Source organism: Mobula birostris, chromosome 14 (assembly GCF_030028105.1).
Source record: "Mobula birostris isolate sMobBir1 chromosome 14, sMobBir1.hap1, whole genome shotgun sequence".
Lineage (NCBI taxonomy): Eukaryota > Metazoa > Chordata > Chondrichthyes > Myliobatiformes > Myliobatidae > Mobula > Mobula birostris.
The window spans coordinates 51315485-51335014 of record NC_092383.1 but is presented as its reverse complement, the minus strand read 5'-3'; positions in this window follow the sequence as shown (position 1 = coordinate 51335014).

The window sequence follows — 19530 nt, the reverse complement described above, 5'->3', positions numbered from 1 at the left end:
ACCACCTCCATCAAAAGATAGCCTTGCCACCCAGCCTTGACATCCAATAACATTATTATTGCTGAGTCCCCAACCATTAATAAACCTAGAAGATTACCGTTGACTAAAAACTCACCTGAACCACCATGGTACAAAAGCAGTTCTGATACACCTCCTCAAATCCCAAGGCCTTTCCACCATCTGCAAGGCGTAAGTCAGAAGTGGCATGTAAAATTCACCATCTGGCAGCAGTTCTCAAAAACTTGGACATTATCCACAAGATGTGAGTGTCATCTCATAGCCAACACTAAACATTCATCAAGTACACTCTGGCTTCAGTCGATAGCATCCACAAAACCTACTGCAGATTCTTCCATGGGACTACTCCCAACACATTTCCCAAATCCAAGATCTCTACTGCCAAGCAGAACAAGGGCAGAAAACTCATTGGAACTTCAGCACCTTCTTGCTCTTCTACATGCAGATCATCCTCCTGACTTGGAAATAATTGCTGTATTTTCATTATCACTGGCTCTAAATCCTGGAACTCTGTTTGCAGCAGCTCTGTGGAAGTACCTTTACCAGAGGTACTGCAGCAGTCCAAGCGGAGCTCACCACTAACTTCTCAAGACTAATTAGGAATGAATAGTAAATGCTGACCTTGTCTACAGGCTCAGATCCCCAAAAGTCTGTAGACTTTCATGTACCACACAACTAACACATGGAGTAATCTGGAACCTTTCTTAGAACTCTGGTTTTCAATCACTGACAATTTTCACAAAAATTGGATCACATTGTACACACGTGTGCAGCTACACTGCCAATATACTTATGAGAGTATTCCACTGTCCAATATTTTCATGAATTGTTTTGAAGTACAATATTCCCATAATAAATGAATACCATAACACAAAAACAACAGCTAATTTAATTAGATGATCACAACATGAAATTTATTTTTGAATCTTCATTTATTTTCATTATACATTAATTATTAGTAACCTGGTAATTCTCAAATTAAACATTTGCACAAAAAATTTTGTCTTGCGAATTGTATATGTTGTAACTATGACATCATATAATGTCATGTGAGCATACCTAGCCTTTGAAAAGATGCAGTTATGCTTAACAGTGGGGAAGATAAAGACAGGGAGAAAGTTCTCATGGTGAGGAAAGTGCATCAATTAATTAGCCATGTCTGAGAGATTTATACTTCACATCACCAGGACAGAGAGTTCAGCAATTTTAAAAAAGTTGAATTAACACCAGAAATCAGAGAACATTTTCTTCATTAGTCGACAAGCAATTATACTTTAAAATGCAGGGAGTTTGTGACCATTAGTCAGCTTGGAATTAAAATCAGGCTAACTGATGATTATTCTTTGTGAAATAATCTCCATTACACAAGCTATGTTTCCAAACTTATCAAAATAACTTCATGATATTTGCAGGTGATCCTTTGATAATTCAACTGTCAATCACTATTGCATCAACAGGGACTAACATACCTGGCTCAGCTAACTGTTAATCATTCCACTAAATGTGTGCCTTGACCATTATGTCTTATTTCTGTAATAATAAATAGTCTAATATTTTTCTCCTAACTGCTGCTTTGTTCTAGTGACTCATTTTCACACGTAAAGCTCAACCTCAATGCAGTCATTCACTTCCTCCTCTGGGAATTTAGAAAGAAAATAATAATTAACATGATATTTCAGGATGAGTGATACAACAATTTAAAAAATGAGCATGTTCAGCTTTTGTACATTGCTTTTTAATAGCTTAATTATGATGAATTGGAGCATGTCACATCATAAAGAGCAGAAGCAGCAGAAAAGCATTAATAATACAAATAAATTGATTTAAGGAGACAAAACATGGAAAGGACCACAGAATAATTTCACTTGTTCTCTTCACCTCTCATCCTCTCTCCAAGTTAAAACATACTTATTTTTTCACTTTTTGAGTTCCAGTAGAGAGACATCCATTGAGAATGGAAATAAGGAGGAATTTCTTTAAAGGCAGCTGTAGAGGCCAAGTTATTGGGTGGATTTAAGGTGCAAGATTTGGATTATGAGAACACTCAGTCCTCGTTTATTGTCATTTAGAAATGCATGCGTGCATTGAGAAATGATACAATGTTCTTCCAGAGTGATTTCACAGAAAAACAGGACAAACCAAAGACTAACACTGACAGAACCACATAATTATAACATATAGTTACAGCAGTGCAAAACAATACCATAATTTGATAAAGAACAGAACATGGGCATGGTAAAAAAAAGTCTCAAAGTCCCGAGTCGATAGCAGGAGGCAAAGGGAGGAGCTCCCTGCCATAAACCTCCAGGCACCGACAACTGCCGATGCATTGAAAGCACCCGACCACAGCTGACACTGAGTCCGTCCGTCCGAAAATATCGAGCCTCCAACCAGTCCCTCCGATACAGCCTCTCGAGCGCCATCCTCTGCCGAGTGCCTTCGACCTCGCCTGGCTGACGAAACAAGCAAAGCCGAGGATTCAGGGCCTTCTCCTCTGGAGGTTCTGGACCACACAGTAACAGCGGCAGTGAAGCAGGCATTTCAGAAGTTTCTCCAGATGTTCCTCCGTACTCTCATGTCTGTCTCCATCAAATCAGAATTGTGCATGGTCCCCTACTTGACAAATAACAGATGATAGATTCTTGATAAGTCAGGCATGAAAGGTTATGGGGACAAGGAAGGAGAATGGGGTTGAGAGGGAAATACGTCAGCCATGATCAAATGACAGGGCAGACTTGATGGGCTGAATGGACTAATTCTGCTCTTACGTTTTTTTTGACTATTGACCTGCATTGTTAACTCTTCTCAGGTGCTCACTGAGCTGCTGAGTATTTCTTGCACCTTCAACAGATTGTTAACAGCTTAAATTACATTGCTGAATTCGGAATTGTCTGGCACATTTTCTGTTTGGAGTGATGATTTCATATATTGTGCCATGTTTTGGCACTTTTCCACCAAAAATCATTTATCTCAGTTGCTTTTGCATATACTTTCTACGTGGGGATTGTTCCATGTGACAAACAAACTACATAAAGATGTTTCAAAACAATTTCAATATGAACCAAGCTGAGTTGTCTTGAGTGTGTGAGCAGAACATTAAAATTAAAGTTCTTTGTTTCTTTTTCTCAAGTACTGACATCTGATTATTTGCAAGGCCCATGTTCCAGCTTAAGTTGTCTAATAGTAGCAGACACAGCAGATTTAGCTGCAGAATTGCATTACTTTCAACCTGTCTCTGACAAATTAGTAACTTAGAGCTATTTCATTCAAAATAGCAGCTCTGTAAACAGAGACCAGTAGCAGCATGGTAGTTCATGCTAACTCACAAGTGCAGAAATTGCCAAACATGCACGATTCAGCTGAAAATAAAAGTCCCTCATGTTCAGATTCCACACTACTGAAATATCTAAGGATATCTTTATAGCACAAAAGAATTCCTGTGGAATTAAAAGTGCAAAAACATATATTGACACAGTCACAATGGCAATGAAGTGCATTAACAGTGAACATTGAGGTTTGTGGTTATAATTTCATTTCAGAAGTTCATGAAAACTTTTCATGTTGAAAATAATTTGTGCAATAAAACCCCAATATTCCTGCTAGTTTTAGGAAATTACACAGAGAAACTTGAACAAGTTAGCAAAACTTCAGTAAAAGGAAATCTTCCAGTTTCTCATCAGAGTCACAACAAAAACAACACCACAATGTACCTGCAGCCCTTGCTCTTCTAAGTGGTCACAGCAGAGGTGAGTACATTTGGCAGATGGGATGTACCACAGGCACAGAGATGCAGGTGGTAGATCCTCTATCATAGATGACAGAGGGTTTGGTGAGTATCACTGGGGCTACGCTCACGCTGGCAAGAGGAGAATATTCCTTTATGTTCCTGTATTCTGTTTTGCAACGCGAAGTCAGGAGGTACAGTAAGTCACGCGCCACAGGATACCCTCTCTCTGACCTGCTCTTGTGCCCATGGTATTTATTGGCTTGTTCAGTTGAATTTCTGGTCATCAGTTAACCCCAGGGTGTTTTTGGTGGGGGGGGGGGGAACTCAGTAATGGCGGTGTGACTGCATTTCAGGAGCAGGTGGTTTATCCCTCTCTTGTTGAAGATAATCTTTAACACTTTCATGGTGTAAATATAACTACCGTGTAATGCTGCATGCAAGTATAGAGTGCCTGATATGTTAAGGCTTTATGAATGGAATTAACTTTGTATTGGAATTTCCAGGCTCTCAATCCTCCTAAAACATAATATTCTTCCCTCAATGCTCCAGCTCTCACCACAGAGATATATTTGTCATAATGAGCCTGTCTAGATTATAGTGCTGCATGTTCTGACGTTAGCAAGAAAACAACTCATTTTCCTTTTTTTTACTGATAACCAGCTGAGTAGAAGACATTCTCTGCTCCAGATCTGTAAAGAAAAGATGCACGTCTACACTGAATAAGATGATTCACCCTGGGTGGTAGTTAACGGGTTGAGGGAGTGTCAGTGGAGAAGCTTTGGTGATATATAAAGAAAGTAGTGTCAGGGAGGTATGTTTAAAAAGCTTAATTTTAGCAGCTTGTACCCTATATTTAACACCTTCAAAAACATATACTAAACAAACATATCTGTGGCTGCAACATGGCCTGGATCACACTGGAGGTCTCATGCCATGTGTGTTGTGCAAAGAAGACCAGTGATTAGGGCTGATGTGACTGATCCTCAGGTCCTGGCCTTGAAACACCCAGTGGGCTTTCAAAAATAGGCACTAAAAGCAGAGAATAAAATTTTTAGCCTTATTTTGATGTTAAAAGTTTGTTCCTGTGGCACAGTAATGATAAAGTCCACCAAAACTCACTGTCTGTTTCACTTAAATATCAGTTTCTCTTCACACTATTTATTTCTATTTTGTATCCCCCCATGGTTGTGCAGGGTACTGGAGCAAATGTTTAAAGTCGCCTTGCCCATTTTCACCTCTGCTTCTGGTAAATTGACAGATGCAATATCTATAAATGATCTTTTTATTCTCCTGATGCAGGAAGAGCTGTGCCACATAAATCATTCAAATCTTGCACTGAATTTATAATATGCAGTGTATATTCAGGAATCACAGTTAACACAAACTCTTAAGTGACATTCATCAATTTGTCATGTTTTCTGTATTCATACCTTCAGAATTGTAATCAGTGAACTCTTCATTATTTTGAATAAAGATAAATTGCCTCAATTTTTATTTCAAACAAAACAGATTCCTGATTTCAGCTGGGGCTTTGGGTAAGTTTCATTATTGGGGCTATCCACTCAGATCGTACTTTTCCATTTTTGACACTTCCAGAAAGTATTTGAATCTGGGCATGAAATGGGCAAAGGACTGAGCTCAGCTGGTGCATATGATACTCCTCAACCAGGTGCCCCACAATCATTCTCTGCCACTCTAAAGTGAACAAGTTCAGTATCCGGAGCAGCTCTATCAGGTCCCTCTGAATGCTCTACGAAGATGGGCTTCTGTAAAATAACAGGAAGCAGAGACTCTGCTTACTTGAGTTTGGTTTTACCATTGAAGGGAATTGCTTGGTGGAGCCCTTTCCACCATGTCTATAGACACTTCTGGTCTCATTCATAATCAGCCAACAAAACATCAGATTAGACTAATAACACAATAAATACTACTTGGTATTGTTGGAGCTAGTGGGTTCCTTACGCTGCAGGAAACAGAAGAGCTCTGTAATCCCTCAGTATACTTCAGGCAAAATCTACAACTGGACTGATGCCAGGAGCTTCACCATTTGTGTGCAAGGCCTTCCGCTCTAAAGCAGATAGAAATTCATGACATAGTGAATGAAGAAAAAAAAGCACATAATTAACAATTGCTCAGTTATTTTTGGCTGCTCTAAAAGTATGATGAGAGGTGTGCAAACATCAGCAATTTGCTAGCGTTTTTATCAGGTGTGGTACTCAGCTGTGCTGACCACATAAACAATAGGGAGTCTCATAGCTGACCTTGCAGGTCTTTCTGATTTCTAAAATCCACGGATGGATGAAGTGCACCAGTTAATGAATTGAAGACTTTTAATTAAAGATTTTGCATTAATTTTATCAGTTGCCAAGTGTGATGGAATCTACTAGTTTATATTGTTCACTGCATTTCATAAAACGTGCTCCTGCTTTTTCTTGAAACTGACAAACTATATTACTGAAGCCCTAATGAACTAAATTAATGAGAGTCATATTCTGAATACTACATTAATTTAAATTATTTTGATGCTCAATTTAATATAATCTTGACTCTCTGATCCAGTTTAGGAAATTTTATCATGCCTTCGTTGATATATTCTATCTATAATCATACTGTTTTTAAATCCAGGCTTTAAGTATTTCAATCTATTTCAACCATACATTAAGACTAAAATAGAGAATATTCTGAACAATACCATTACTTAAGAGGATTTGATAGTAATGAATCACTATAGTCTTTATGGGAGAAGAACTTGTTGAACTAACAATGAATGGCAGTGTACCAGAGCACAGATCTAATGATCTAAATTCAATCCTGCCTCCCAGTGCTGCCTGTTTGGAGCTCTAATATTCCCCAACAATATGCTGGTTTTCACCAGATGTTTCATTTTCCTCCCACATCCCAAAAATATGCACTTTGGTAGGTGTATTAGCCACTATAAATTGGTCTAAATATGGATATTTACAATGGGAATGCGGGGAGAATAAAATGGGTTAGGGCGAGATTAGGATAAATATTGGGTGTCGATGGTTGGCACGGACTCAGTGCTTCTTTCCATGATGTATGAGTCAATGATTCTATGAATAAAATACACAGGGCTTGAAATTCCAATGAATGAAATTTGGCTCACCCAAAGCAAAATATTTTGTGTCACTTGATGAAGTCAACAAGCCCCTCACTGGCAGAAATTCCACTTGAGAGGGTAAAGGATTTTGGGAGACACAGACAGCAGATGTTGGAGTATCAAGCAAGAACATTTCTGCTGTCCGTTTCCCTCCACAGAAGCAGCCTGACCTGCTGAGTTCCAGGAGTTTCTTATTTGTTGCTTCAAAGGATTTCTAGTGCCTGAACGGCAACTAATGACATTATTCCTCTGGTTAAAAGCAGTGATGCTCTTCCAAAGAGGACTACAAATAGGCAACTCAGAAAACAACAGGTTTTCTTAACACAGCTTGCTTTGCAGTTAGGCGCTTTAAAGGATCAACCGTACAATCATTTCCTCCAAAAGGTCCACAACCTTGTTGTGGTTTAGAGGCTGGCGTGCTTCAATAAATACAAGATTTCAAAATTGGTATGCAGTAAGTTCTAGGCCAGATCCAGTGGACCTGTGAGAGATAAGAATAGTTTGCTTTTGACAGCTGAGAAAGAGCAAGAAGCACAATGGACAGCATATTTAAGAGAATTACTGAATAGACCACCACAAGTAGAAGAACCTGACATACAAGAGGCGGCAGAGGTCCTCGACATCAACACAGATCCACTTAAAAACTCAGAGATTGTTGTTGCAATTAAGTCATTAAAGAACAGCAAGGCTCCAGGACATGGCAATTTGAACGCTGATTGTTCAAAGCTCAACCAGAAGTTACAGCAGCCACCCACAACCACTGGTTACTATAACCTGGGAATGGGAACAATACCCAAGGACTGGACAAAGGGAGTTATTGCTAGGATCCCCAAGAAAGGAGAACTGAGTGATTGCAACAACTGGTGTGGCATCACACTTCTGTCAGTGCCCAGCAAGGTTCTCGCCAAAGTCATTTCCCAACAGATTACAGATGCTGTTGATGTGTGCTTGAGGAAGGAGCAAGCTGGATTCATGAAGCACAAAGGCTGTGTCGACCAGATCATCACACTGTGTAACATCATAGGACAGTGCACAGAGTGGCAGAGACTGCAAATGTAAATGTATGTAAATTTTGTGCATTTTGAAAAGGTTTTTGATAGCATCCACAGTGAGAGCCTTTGGCAAATTCTCAGATCATAAGGGATGCCTTCCAAAATTGTCCAGCTTATTGAGAATTTCTATGCTAATTCCACCTGCACAGCTGGGGAATGCAATTTGAACTTTGGAGTCAGGAAAGGAGTTACACAAGGCTGAGGATGATATTGTTTAACCTGGTGATTGTCTGGGCTAGAGGCAAACAATGAAAAATGAGCAGAGAGACATTAGATGGATTCTATTCTCTACTTTAGAAGACCTTGACTTTGCGGATGACCTCGCATTACTATTCTATACACACCAGCACACGCAAGAGAAAAGTTAGCATCTGTGTACCTTTGGTGAACGGGATGGACTCAGAGAAAGACCAAGACCATGACCCTCAATTCAGAATCTCCTCCTCCAGTCAAGGCATAGGGCATCAATTTATCCAGCTCTGGCAGAATCACCTGCCTGGGCAGCACCGTTTGGCAGGATGGTGGGACCAGTGATGACATCCAGTGCAGACTCAGCAAAACAAGAAATGTCTTTAGATCAATGAGCAACATATTGGGTTCATCCAAGTACAATGTCCACACCAAGGTGAAGATGTACGGATCAGAATGATGGTGCATGACAGAGAGCGACCTTGCCCAGCTGTTGTCATTCCACAGCATGATCCTCCAGAAGATCCTTCATACTTTCTGGCCAAGAAAGATCTCCAACTACGCCCTACTCCTTCAGTATCCTCAAGAAGACATAGTCACGATCATCATGAGGAAACTTTGGACACGTGATGAGAAGAGAGGGCACTTCTATCATCAAGAGAGCACTTCAATGGACCCCTGAAGGGCAGAGGAAATGCAGGAGACCAAAATCTCCTGAAGATGGCTATGGACAGACAGATAAGGAGGAGAACTAGGGGACATTGCCTCAAGATTCAGGGGAGAAGATTTAGGATGGAGATGAGGCAAAACTGGTTTTCCCAGAGAGTAGTGAATCTGTGGAATTCTCTGCCCAGGGAAGCAGTTGAGGCTTCTTCACTAAATATATTTAAGATACAGTTAGATAGGTTTTTACATCGTAAGGGAACAAAGAGTTATGGGGAAAAGGCAGGAAGATGGAGCTGAGTTTATGGACAGATCAGCCATGATCTTATTGAATGGTGGGGCAGGCTCGATGGGACGGATGGCCTACTCCTGCTCCTATTTCTTATGTTCTTATGACCTTCATTGCTGCCCTAAATGCTAGTGGCATAACAGGCAGTAAGTATACAATCACTTGGAGCTTCTGTGGTTCACTGCCTAACACCTGCTGAAACCTGCCCTCTTCACCACCAGGAGTTTGGGTGTGCTGCTCTGCCATCTCAGAACACAGAAACACTGTCCAATAGATGCTTGGATAGTGCTGCTGCTGGTATGGCTGGGAGACATTCTTCTGAAGCACAGTTACCGGCTAATATGATGCTGATCTATGACTAGACTTCTCTACCCTTTGAGGTCATTCCAGGTGGTAGTGGCTTACCTTTGTCATCCTTCACAATTTGCTTCTCATCTCTGTAAACACCAATGCTCTGTAGTGGCTTTCTCTATTTTTCTTTAACACTTCTTTAGTTACCACACAGGATCTCCTATTTTATCAGCCATCTGCTGCATACTGCACGACAAAGAAGCATGCACAGTTTTTACCTGGAAAGCCCCAGCAAGAAGGGGAACACCAGGAGTAAGAGAAGCAAGGGGAATGGGTCCATTCTAACAGGACAGACAGACAGACAGACACACACACACACACACACACACACACACACCTCCCTGATAATATGAATAAATCTGCAGAAGCTATTAATAACTGAACATAAACTTCCTCTTACTAAAAGTGCAGACCCTGCTTATGGACTCAAAATCAAAGTGCCTGGTACCTCATGAAAAATTGAACAGTCTAATGCACTGTCACCCATTCCATAGACTAAATTCAAACACGAAGAAATCTGCAGATGCTGGAAATTCAAGCAACACACACAAAATGCTGGTGGAACGCAGCAGACCAGACAGCAACCATAGGAAGAAGCATAGTCGACGTTTCGGGCCGAGACCCTTCGTTAGGACGAACCACATTTCATTGGTTCTCTCAAACTATGTTGTGTTTAAACTTAGGAAAAATTATAAGTGTCATTTATGATCCTTCTACTAAATTCGAAAAGACTTGGAGGCCATTTATTCAACACTTCCATATGATGTAATTTGACCTTTTCCAAACCTATTCTATTACTTTTAAATATATGCAGAGAGGAGCGGAGTCAATGACATTAATGGTTCTTTTTGACGTTACACAACAGCCCATGTCTTTTTCTTTTCCTTGGTTAGCATTGTGTAGATTAGATTTTTTGGGGGGGTATTTTTTCCCTTTTTCATGTTATTTCTGTTTTTTTGTATATTATATTCATATTTTGTACGATTTTGGGAGGTTTAATACCCGTGTGCCAACTGAGTTTATATTTATATATGTTAATTATTAACAATGTAATCCCAATAGCTTTGTATTAATACTACATTATGTTTAACATTTTGATATTAATAAAAAGATTGAAAAAAAGAAAGAAGAGATAGTAAGAGATTTGAAAGTAGGAGGGGAAGGGGGAGATCCAAAATGATAGGAGAAGACAAGAGGGAGAGGGATAGAGCTAAGAGCTGAAAAGTTGATTGGCAAAAGGGATACGAGGCTGGAGAAGGGAGAGGATCATGAGACAGGAGGCCTAGGGAGAAAGAAAGGGGGAGGGGAGCACCAGAGAAAGATGGAGAGCAGGCAAGGAGTTATTGTGAGAGGGACAGTGAGAAAAAAAGAGAGAGAGAGAGAGAGAGAGAGAGAAATGAATAAATAAATAAAGGGGGTGGGGTAAGAATGTCCGGTGCTCCCGATGCGGCCTTCCATATATTAGTGAGACTCGACGCAGACTGGGAGACCGTTTCGCTGAACACCTACGCTCTGTCCACCAGAGAAAGCAGGATCTCCCAGTGGCCACACATTTTAATTCCACATCCCATTCCCATGCTGATATGTCTATCCACAGCCTCCTGTACAGTCAAGATGAAGCGACACTCAGGTGGAGGAACAACACCTTATATTCCATCTGGGTAGCCTCCAACCTGATGGCAACAACATTGACTTCTCTAACTTACATTAATGCCCCACCACCCATTCTTACCCCATCCATTATTTATTTATTTATTCCCCCCCCACTCTCTTTTCTCCCTCCGTCCCTCTCACTATACTCCTTGCCTGCTCTCCATCTTCCTCTGGTGCTCCCCTCCCCCTTTCTTTCTCCCTAGGCCACCCGTCCCATGATTTTAGATTATAAGGACACTCAGTCCTCATTTATTGTCATTTAGAAATGCATGCATTAAAAAATGATACAATGTTCCTTTGGTATGGTATCACAAGACAGACCAGGACTAAAACTGACAAAAACCACATAATTATAATATATAGTTACAACAGTGCAAAACAATACCGTAATTTGATAAAGAGAAGACCATGGGCACAGTAAAAGAAAGTCTCAAAGTCCCGATAGCCCCAACATCTCACGCAGATGGTAGAAGGGAGAAATTCTCCCTGCCCTGAGCTTCCAGCACCGCAAACTTGCCAATGCAGCATCCTGGAAGCACCCGACCACGGTCTGACTCGGAGTCCGTCCAAAAACTTCGAGCCTCCGACCAGCCCTCCAACACCGAGCACCGAGCACCATCTCTGCCGAGCACTTCAACCCCAGCCCCGGCCGCCAAGCAACAGGCAAAGCCAAGGATTCGGGGCCTTCCCCTCTGGAGATTTCGGATCACACAGTAGCAGCGGCAGCGAAACAGGCATTTCAGAAGTTTCACCAGATGTTCCTCCGTGCTCTCACGTCTGCCTCCATCAAATGAGAATTGTGCACGGCATTCTACTTGACAGATAACAGATATTAGTCACTGGAGAGGTCGCGCGCACTATGTCACGCCGCCATCTTCTCCTCCTCCTCCTCTCCCTTCTCCAGCCTCGTATCCCTTTTGCCAATCAACTTTCCAGCTCTTAGCTCCATCCCACCCCCTCTTGTCTTCTATTATTTCGGATCTCCCCCCCCAGCCCCCACTTTCAAATCTCTTACTATCTCTTCTTTCAGTTAGTCCCAATGAAGGGTCTCGGCCCAAAACATTGACTGTACCTCTTCCTGTAGATGCTGCCTGGCCTACTGCATTCACCAGCATTTTTTGAGTATGTTCCTTCTGTTAAGAATTTCAGTTATCTATTAAAGTTTGAGACAAAGTCAATTGGATCAGCAGATACATGGGCAGGTTTAACATTTGCACCAAGTATCCTGATAACATGTGCCATAACTTTCCAATAAACTCTGTTACTATTAATACCAGGCTAAAACATCACGACAGTTGGTGATCCAGTTAATCTTCAACAACTTATAATCAATCCTTCTATGGGACTAATTACTTCATATGACTTGTTTAAAGAATTGTCTTCCTTTTGAGACATGTAATTTGTCTGAATAAGTGTGAGAAGAAGCTGAAGAGCCTCTGAGCTCTTTATCAAACAAATGAAAGAAAAGCATTATGCTTATCAAAGCTGTATTTAAAGGTGATTTATCAGGGAATAGCATGGAGGCACAGCTGTCACAGATAGGACAATGCCTGACCATTTTCAGAAGAGGTCTTAAGAATGAATATGTTGGGATTGAAGCCGATGAGGTGACATGTGATATAAGGGGGGTGTTGAGAGCGGACCCAAGTGCAAGACACAGACAACTGAAGTACAAGGAACAGGACTAGGTTTGTCAAGAAAGCAAGGGAAGTGGAGAAGAAAGGATGCTGGACATGACACAAGCCCTGCACAAGACAAGGATTCAGGGCCTGGGCTAGGACCTGACTAGGAAAGCAGAACCAGGACAAGGAACTAGGAACTAGGAGCCTGGGCTAGGACTCTGGGCCAAAGACTGGACAGGAACCCGGAAAATGGGTCTTGACTCTGGCTCGGACCCCAGATCTAGGCGAGGACAAGATGTGACTACAAGTCTGGATGTAGCTACAGGACTGGATGTGGAACTCCTGCACAGGACAAGGCACATGGACAGGACGAGAACCCAAAGCCTTGACTTGGTCTTGGCAGAACAGGAACATAGAGCTCTGTTCCTGAGAGAACAGGAACACAGGGCCTTGGTCTTGAGAGAGACAGGAACACCGGGACAAGGAACACAGAGCCGGGACCCCTCCTTGGGAACCGGACTTGGGGACGGAGCTCTACACAGAGTCAGGGCCCCTCCTAGGGATCAGGACGTAGGGCTGGGACATGTACACAGGACACTGAGAGATAGTTCTCCACTCAAGGTAGCGGCAAACAGCCAGACCTACTCAGCGGAAGCGAGGGCACACAAAGAGACGGTTCACAGCACAAGGTAACGGCAAACGGCCGGACCTACCTAGCAAAGGCATAGATACAGAGACAGTTCTCAACTCAAGGTAGTGACGAACAGCCGAACCTACCTAGCGAAGGCGAGGACATAGAGAGTTCCAAACAACGAAAGACAGTTCCTTATCTAGACACAGCAAAGCTCCGGTCTTGCCCTGGCAGTAGACCTTGACAGCGATACAGGCGAGGACGCAGGCGAGGTTGCAGGTAACTCTTCAGGCCAAGGCTTCAGGCAAAGGTTGCAGGCCAGGCTTCAGACAAAGGTTGCAGGCAAGCCTTCAGGAGGACGGTGAAGGTGAAGGGAAGGGAACAGTCCAGCAACTGAAGCTTCTTCTTCTTCTTCTTCTTCCTTGAGTTTTTACAGCAGTTGGCATCCACGCCGTTGCATTACTGCCATATTCAGGATTTACTGTCCCTTATTGTCCATTCACTTTAAAGCCGTCTTTCTAGTCCCGTAGCCCTTAAAAAACTAAACAACCATTTCCTCCCCTGATCACTCTCCCCACATTCCAATAAACATTTAACACTGTTCTCTACCAGTCCTATTTTGCATAATTGTCATAACGTTTGTTGCCTTTCTTGTGCAAATCTCCTGCATGAAATAAGGATATGCTCTACTGTTTCAGTCTCCTGACATAGATTGCAAAAAATTGTTGGATGCTTATTTATGATGGCCAGAGTACCATTAAGATTGCTGTACCCAATTCTCAGTCTACTTATAATTACTTGCTCCTTCTGCTTTACTCCCCTACTTCTTCCCATATCTACTCTGTTCTGAATTGAATGTAAATGTCTTCCTTTTATTGCTCTATCCCAATGTTGCTGCCACTGTTGATTTATCCTTCTCCACATCGTGCTCTTCCCCTCTGATTCTGATAGTTTAATATTGACCTTAATAGATCCTTTTTTGACTGCTGCTTTTGCCAGCTTATCTGCTGTCTCATTTCCCATAATACCAAAATGTGCTGGAAACCACATGAATGTGATATTTTTGCCTTGTCTAGCCAGTCTTGAAATTGCAAACAGGATCCTGGTGACCACTAGCTGTACCCGCCTTAATGCTTGCAAGGGCCGACACAGAATCGCTACATATCAGAATATTATTACAATCAACCTGCTCACTCCATTCTAGTGCTAAAAATATGGCAAACATTTCAACTGCATATACATTCAAGCAATCAGGTGTTCTCTTGTTAATTTCCACTTGATAACTTGGTACAACAATTGCAGACCCTGTTGCATCTGTTTCTGGATTCTTTGATCCATCCATAAAAATCTGTATGTCTTTATATTTACATTCCTTATAACTATGGTATTCACTGAGTATATCATCCATCTTATTACTGTGTTTAATCTTAAGCAATTCCAAATCTACAGAGGGATTTTCTAATACCCAGAAAGGTCTGACAGGCCACACCACACTTTGACAAAACTCTTTATCGTATATACCCATATCTTTTGCTGTCTGCTCTCCTGTCCAGCCAAAACTTTCTTTTTGTGTCCTCTCCTTCTCCCAGCATGTCTGCAACATCCCTTTTGTAGGATGGCTATCAACATGACCCCTTAAATTAATCCAGTAATTGGCCTCCAGCTGTTTACGCTGCAGCCTCAATGGCATTTCATTTGCTTCAACTTGGAGAGCACACACTGGGGAAGTTCTAACCGCTCCCAAGCACACCCTTAGAGCCCAAGTGTGTACGATATCCAGTTCTGCTAGCACAGATTTTGCTGCTGACCCGTATACAATACTTCCATAGTCTAATCTTGATCTTATTAATGCTACATAAATATACTTCAGTGATGCAAAATCAGCACCCATTCCAATCCAGCAAGACACTTTATGACATTTATCACATTTTTACATTTACTAACTACATATCTAACATGTTCTCTCCATGTTAATCTCAAGTCAAAGTGCACTCCCAAAAACCAAAAACTTTCAACTCTCTCCAGGTTATTTCAATACAGATTCAAATTAAGTCCCCTGAGCTTATTCCTTGTAAAGAGCATGGCTTTTGTCTTCTCCACTGAAAATTTAACACCCCACTTTGTCCCCAACTCTTCAACTTGATTAATTCCATCTTGAATTTTCGTAACTATATGTTCAATATTTCTCCCTTTTTTCCACAAAGCCCCGTCATCTGCAAACAATGACCTCCCCACTTCCGTTGGAATATTTACGAATATATCATTTATCAAAATGGAGAATAAAGTTGGACTCACTACACTCTCCTGAGGTGTCCCGTTTTCTACAACAAACTGGCTTGATAGCTCTGATCCTATCTTCACCTGAATAGTTCTCCTGTTTAAAAAGTCCTTAACCCAATTGAACATCGTCTGCCCCCCGATTCCCATTAAATGTAACTTGATAAGGAGCCCCTCTTTCCATAACACTTCATAAGCTTTCTCAACATCAAAAAAACTGCAACTACTATCTCTTTATTTACTTGAGCTTTTCTTATTTCATCCTCTAAACACAACACTGGATCCATGGTAATCCTTCCTTTCCTGAACTCGCTTTGATACGTAGCCACCTTACTTCTACTTTCCAAGAAGTACACTAGCCTTTCATTTACCATACGTTCCATAAGTTTACATACATGTGATGTCAAGGCAATTGGTCTGTAGTTTCCTGGCCTGCTGGCATCTCTCCCAGGTTTCCTTATTGGAATAATTATTGCCTCTTTCCAGCTCCCTGGTATTCTCCCTTCATCCCAGACTTTGTTATACAGAGGCAGTAGTTTCTCCAGACTTCCTTCACTCAAGTGTTTTATCATACTATAACATATTTCATCTTTACCTGGCGCAGTCTTTCCTGTTTTATCTAGTGCCTTTCTTAATTCTCACATGCTGTAAGGGACATCTTGCACACCGTCAAGGTTAGTTTTCCTACATAAAGCCTCCATATTTTCAGCTTTTGTTCTCTCTCTACCTCTTCTTCCCTTCTCAGACAAATTATCGGAACTATGTACCATAACATGTCTCTTTCTCTCTTTTTCTCTTTCTTTGGACAGAATGACAGTGTCAAGTACATTTTTATTTCTGAGGTAATGAAAACTGAGGTTGCTTTAGCACAACCATATTTGACTTTTGTACAGATTTTCTTTTGTATGTTAAATTTAAAATGGCTTCTTTGAATGTTACACTTGGGAATGCTTCTTTGTTATGTTAAATGCTGAGAAAGTCCTTCCCGCTAGCAGTTTGTTGAATCACGTTACTGATAAGAAGATGTTATGAACCAATTGGGATAGTTGTTATGTTTTTGGTGTATTTGAAGATACTGTATGCGCGGGGTTTTGGGGCAGAAGGCGGGAGAGCGAGACAGAGAATGGACCAGGTGCTGTGAGTCCGCTAACGGGGTCGGACCCTGGGCGAGGAGAGGAGACAGAGATGGACTTGTGTGGAGTGTATGGTCGACCACCGTTGTTGGTCCCAGATGGCCAGTCGAGGTGGTTCAAGGGGTCGCAGGGTGAAGAAGAAGGGTCCCGAGCTCCAACTGTTTTGTGCACGAAGAGATTGAACTTTGATAAGTGTGGCGCCTTTTATTTTCCTTTTATATTTTATTCTCTATTAATTATATAGTTCCAGTAATATCTATAAACTGTAAATCATTTAATTGTATCTGGTGTATTGTCTGCTATTTGGGCGGGGTGGGGTACATCTCATAGCATCCACACAAACTAATTACCCAGTTTGGCGGGGCCGAAGGCTGTTTCCCGAGACAACAACGAGCCGAGCGACCCTGAGAGTGGCCAGGGGGCTACACTTTCAACGCACAAGCAATGCTTGACTATCTGTTAGAGGCCTCATGGTTCATCTGAGAAAAAGATGACCAAAAAGACAGGTCAGCACCTAGAACTGTGCATATCCTGTTTGAGTCGTTAACCTTTTTGAAGAGGAAAACTTCACCAGGTTTCTTCCTGGAATGAGAGGATTGTGGTATTAAGAAGGGTTGAGTCTACACTCACTGGTCACTTTAATAGATAGAGGAGTGGAACCTGGTGTGGTCTTCAGCTGCTGTAGCCCATCCACTTTAAGGCTCAATGGGTTGTGCATTCAGAGTTGCTCTTCTGCACGCCACTGTTGTAACACATGGTTATTTGAGTCTCCTTCCTGTCAGCTTGAACCATTCTCCATTGACCTCGCATTAACAAGATGTTTTCACCCACAGAAATGTTGCACACTGGATACTTTTTCTTTGTTTTTCATACTGTTCTCTGTAAAATCTAGCTATTGTGTGTGAAAATCCCAGGAAATCGGCTGTTTCTGAGACTCTCATCTGGCACCAATAATCATTCCACAGTCAAAGTCATTTGGATCACATTTCTTCTCCATTCCAATGTTTGATCTGAACAACTGAACATCTTGACCATGTCTGCATGCTTTTATGCATTGAGTTGTTGCCACATCATTGGCTGATTAGATACCTGCATTAACAAGCAGGTGTACTAGTATATATTTGTTGATGTTGAAAATAACATGGTGTGACTTTATTGAAACATTGGATTCTGAGGGGGGATTAACAGCCTGGATGCTGTGAGGATATTTGTCCTAGAAAGGTATCTAGAATTTGGGGGCATAGATTCAAAATAAGGTCTTGCCCTTTTAAGACAAAATAATAAGAAGGAATTTCTTCTCCATGCTGGTCATAACTCTTTGAAATTGTCTACCCTAGGGAGCAGAGGAGGTGGAGTCCAACAGTTATTTGAATATAATGGAATATAAAGGTACAGTAGAGTGTGGGAAAGTGGTGTTAAGTCTGATAATAGATTATCTGTTACTTCATAGCATGCTTGAGGTGCTGATTAACCTGCTCTTGATTATGTTTGAATGCAAAGGGAGACAACATTGACTCCACTATCAATAAACCCTGTGGAAATGAAGTCAATAGCTGCCTTTAATATTGGGACACTGCGTTATCCTTCATTACCCTTAATTTAAAGTTTTCATACCTGTGTATCAATGAATAGCTATCTCCTGAAATTAAGGAACATCTATATAATGCATGGCCAATTTTTCTTTGCAAAATTCTTTGTTTTAAAGATAAAAGTTTAAAGTAAATTTATTATCAAAGTACATATATGTCAGCATATACAACCTCGACATTCATTTTCTTGTGGGCTTACTCAAAAAATCCATAATAAAATAATAACCATAACAGAATCAATGAAAGATCCCACCATCTTGCCTATTCAACCAGTGTGCAAAATACAACAAACTGTGCAAATAACAAAAGAAATAATAATAATAATAATAATTAAAAAAGCAATAAATATCAAGAACATGAGATGAAGAGTCCTTCAAACGAGTTCATAGATTGTAGGAACAGTTCAGTGATGGAGCAAGTGAAGTTAAGTGAAGTTATCGCCTTTGGTTCAAGATGGTTGAGGGGTAACAACTTGCTGAATATGGCAGTGTGAGTCCTGTACCTTCTTCCTGATGACAGCAGCAAGAAGAAAGCATGTTCTAGGCAGTGGTGGTTCCTGATGATGGATACTGCTTTCCTGCGACACTATTTCATTTTTTTTATATAATTTTATTTTTATTTGGATAAGGAATTCATAAATATCATGTACTTTTTTCACACATATAACCTTTTCCATTTTTTTATATGTATAAAACTACAATTATTTATACATTCTTAAGTACACATTGAGATGATATAAAAGGAAAATAAACATTTAAATAGATAATTATGTACTGTGGTAAATCTAACCTATTAGGCTAAGTAATGGAATTAGTTGTTAAGAAAAATGGTAATAATAGTTTCCATATAACCCTTCTGGACCATTTCCACTGGTCCAAAATGTTGTATATAAGCCTATGTATCAACCATTGTAGGTGTTTATATCCTAATTCGTTCATGCTTGCTCCTGCCCGCAGACATAATTATCCAATCCCTATGTACTTATTTACTTAATTTTTTCATTTTTTATCCCTTTCTCAAATCTTTCCCTTTACTTGTGTTAATTCTCTATTTTCCAAAAAAAAAACAAACATTTAGACTAGGGGTGCTTACGTTAGCAATATTACTGTGTTGATGACTATTTCATGCAGGTGTGCTCACTGGTGGGGAGGGCCTTACCCATGATGGATTGGGCCGTATCCACTACTATTCTATTCAAGGGCATTGGTGTTTCCA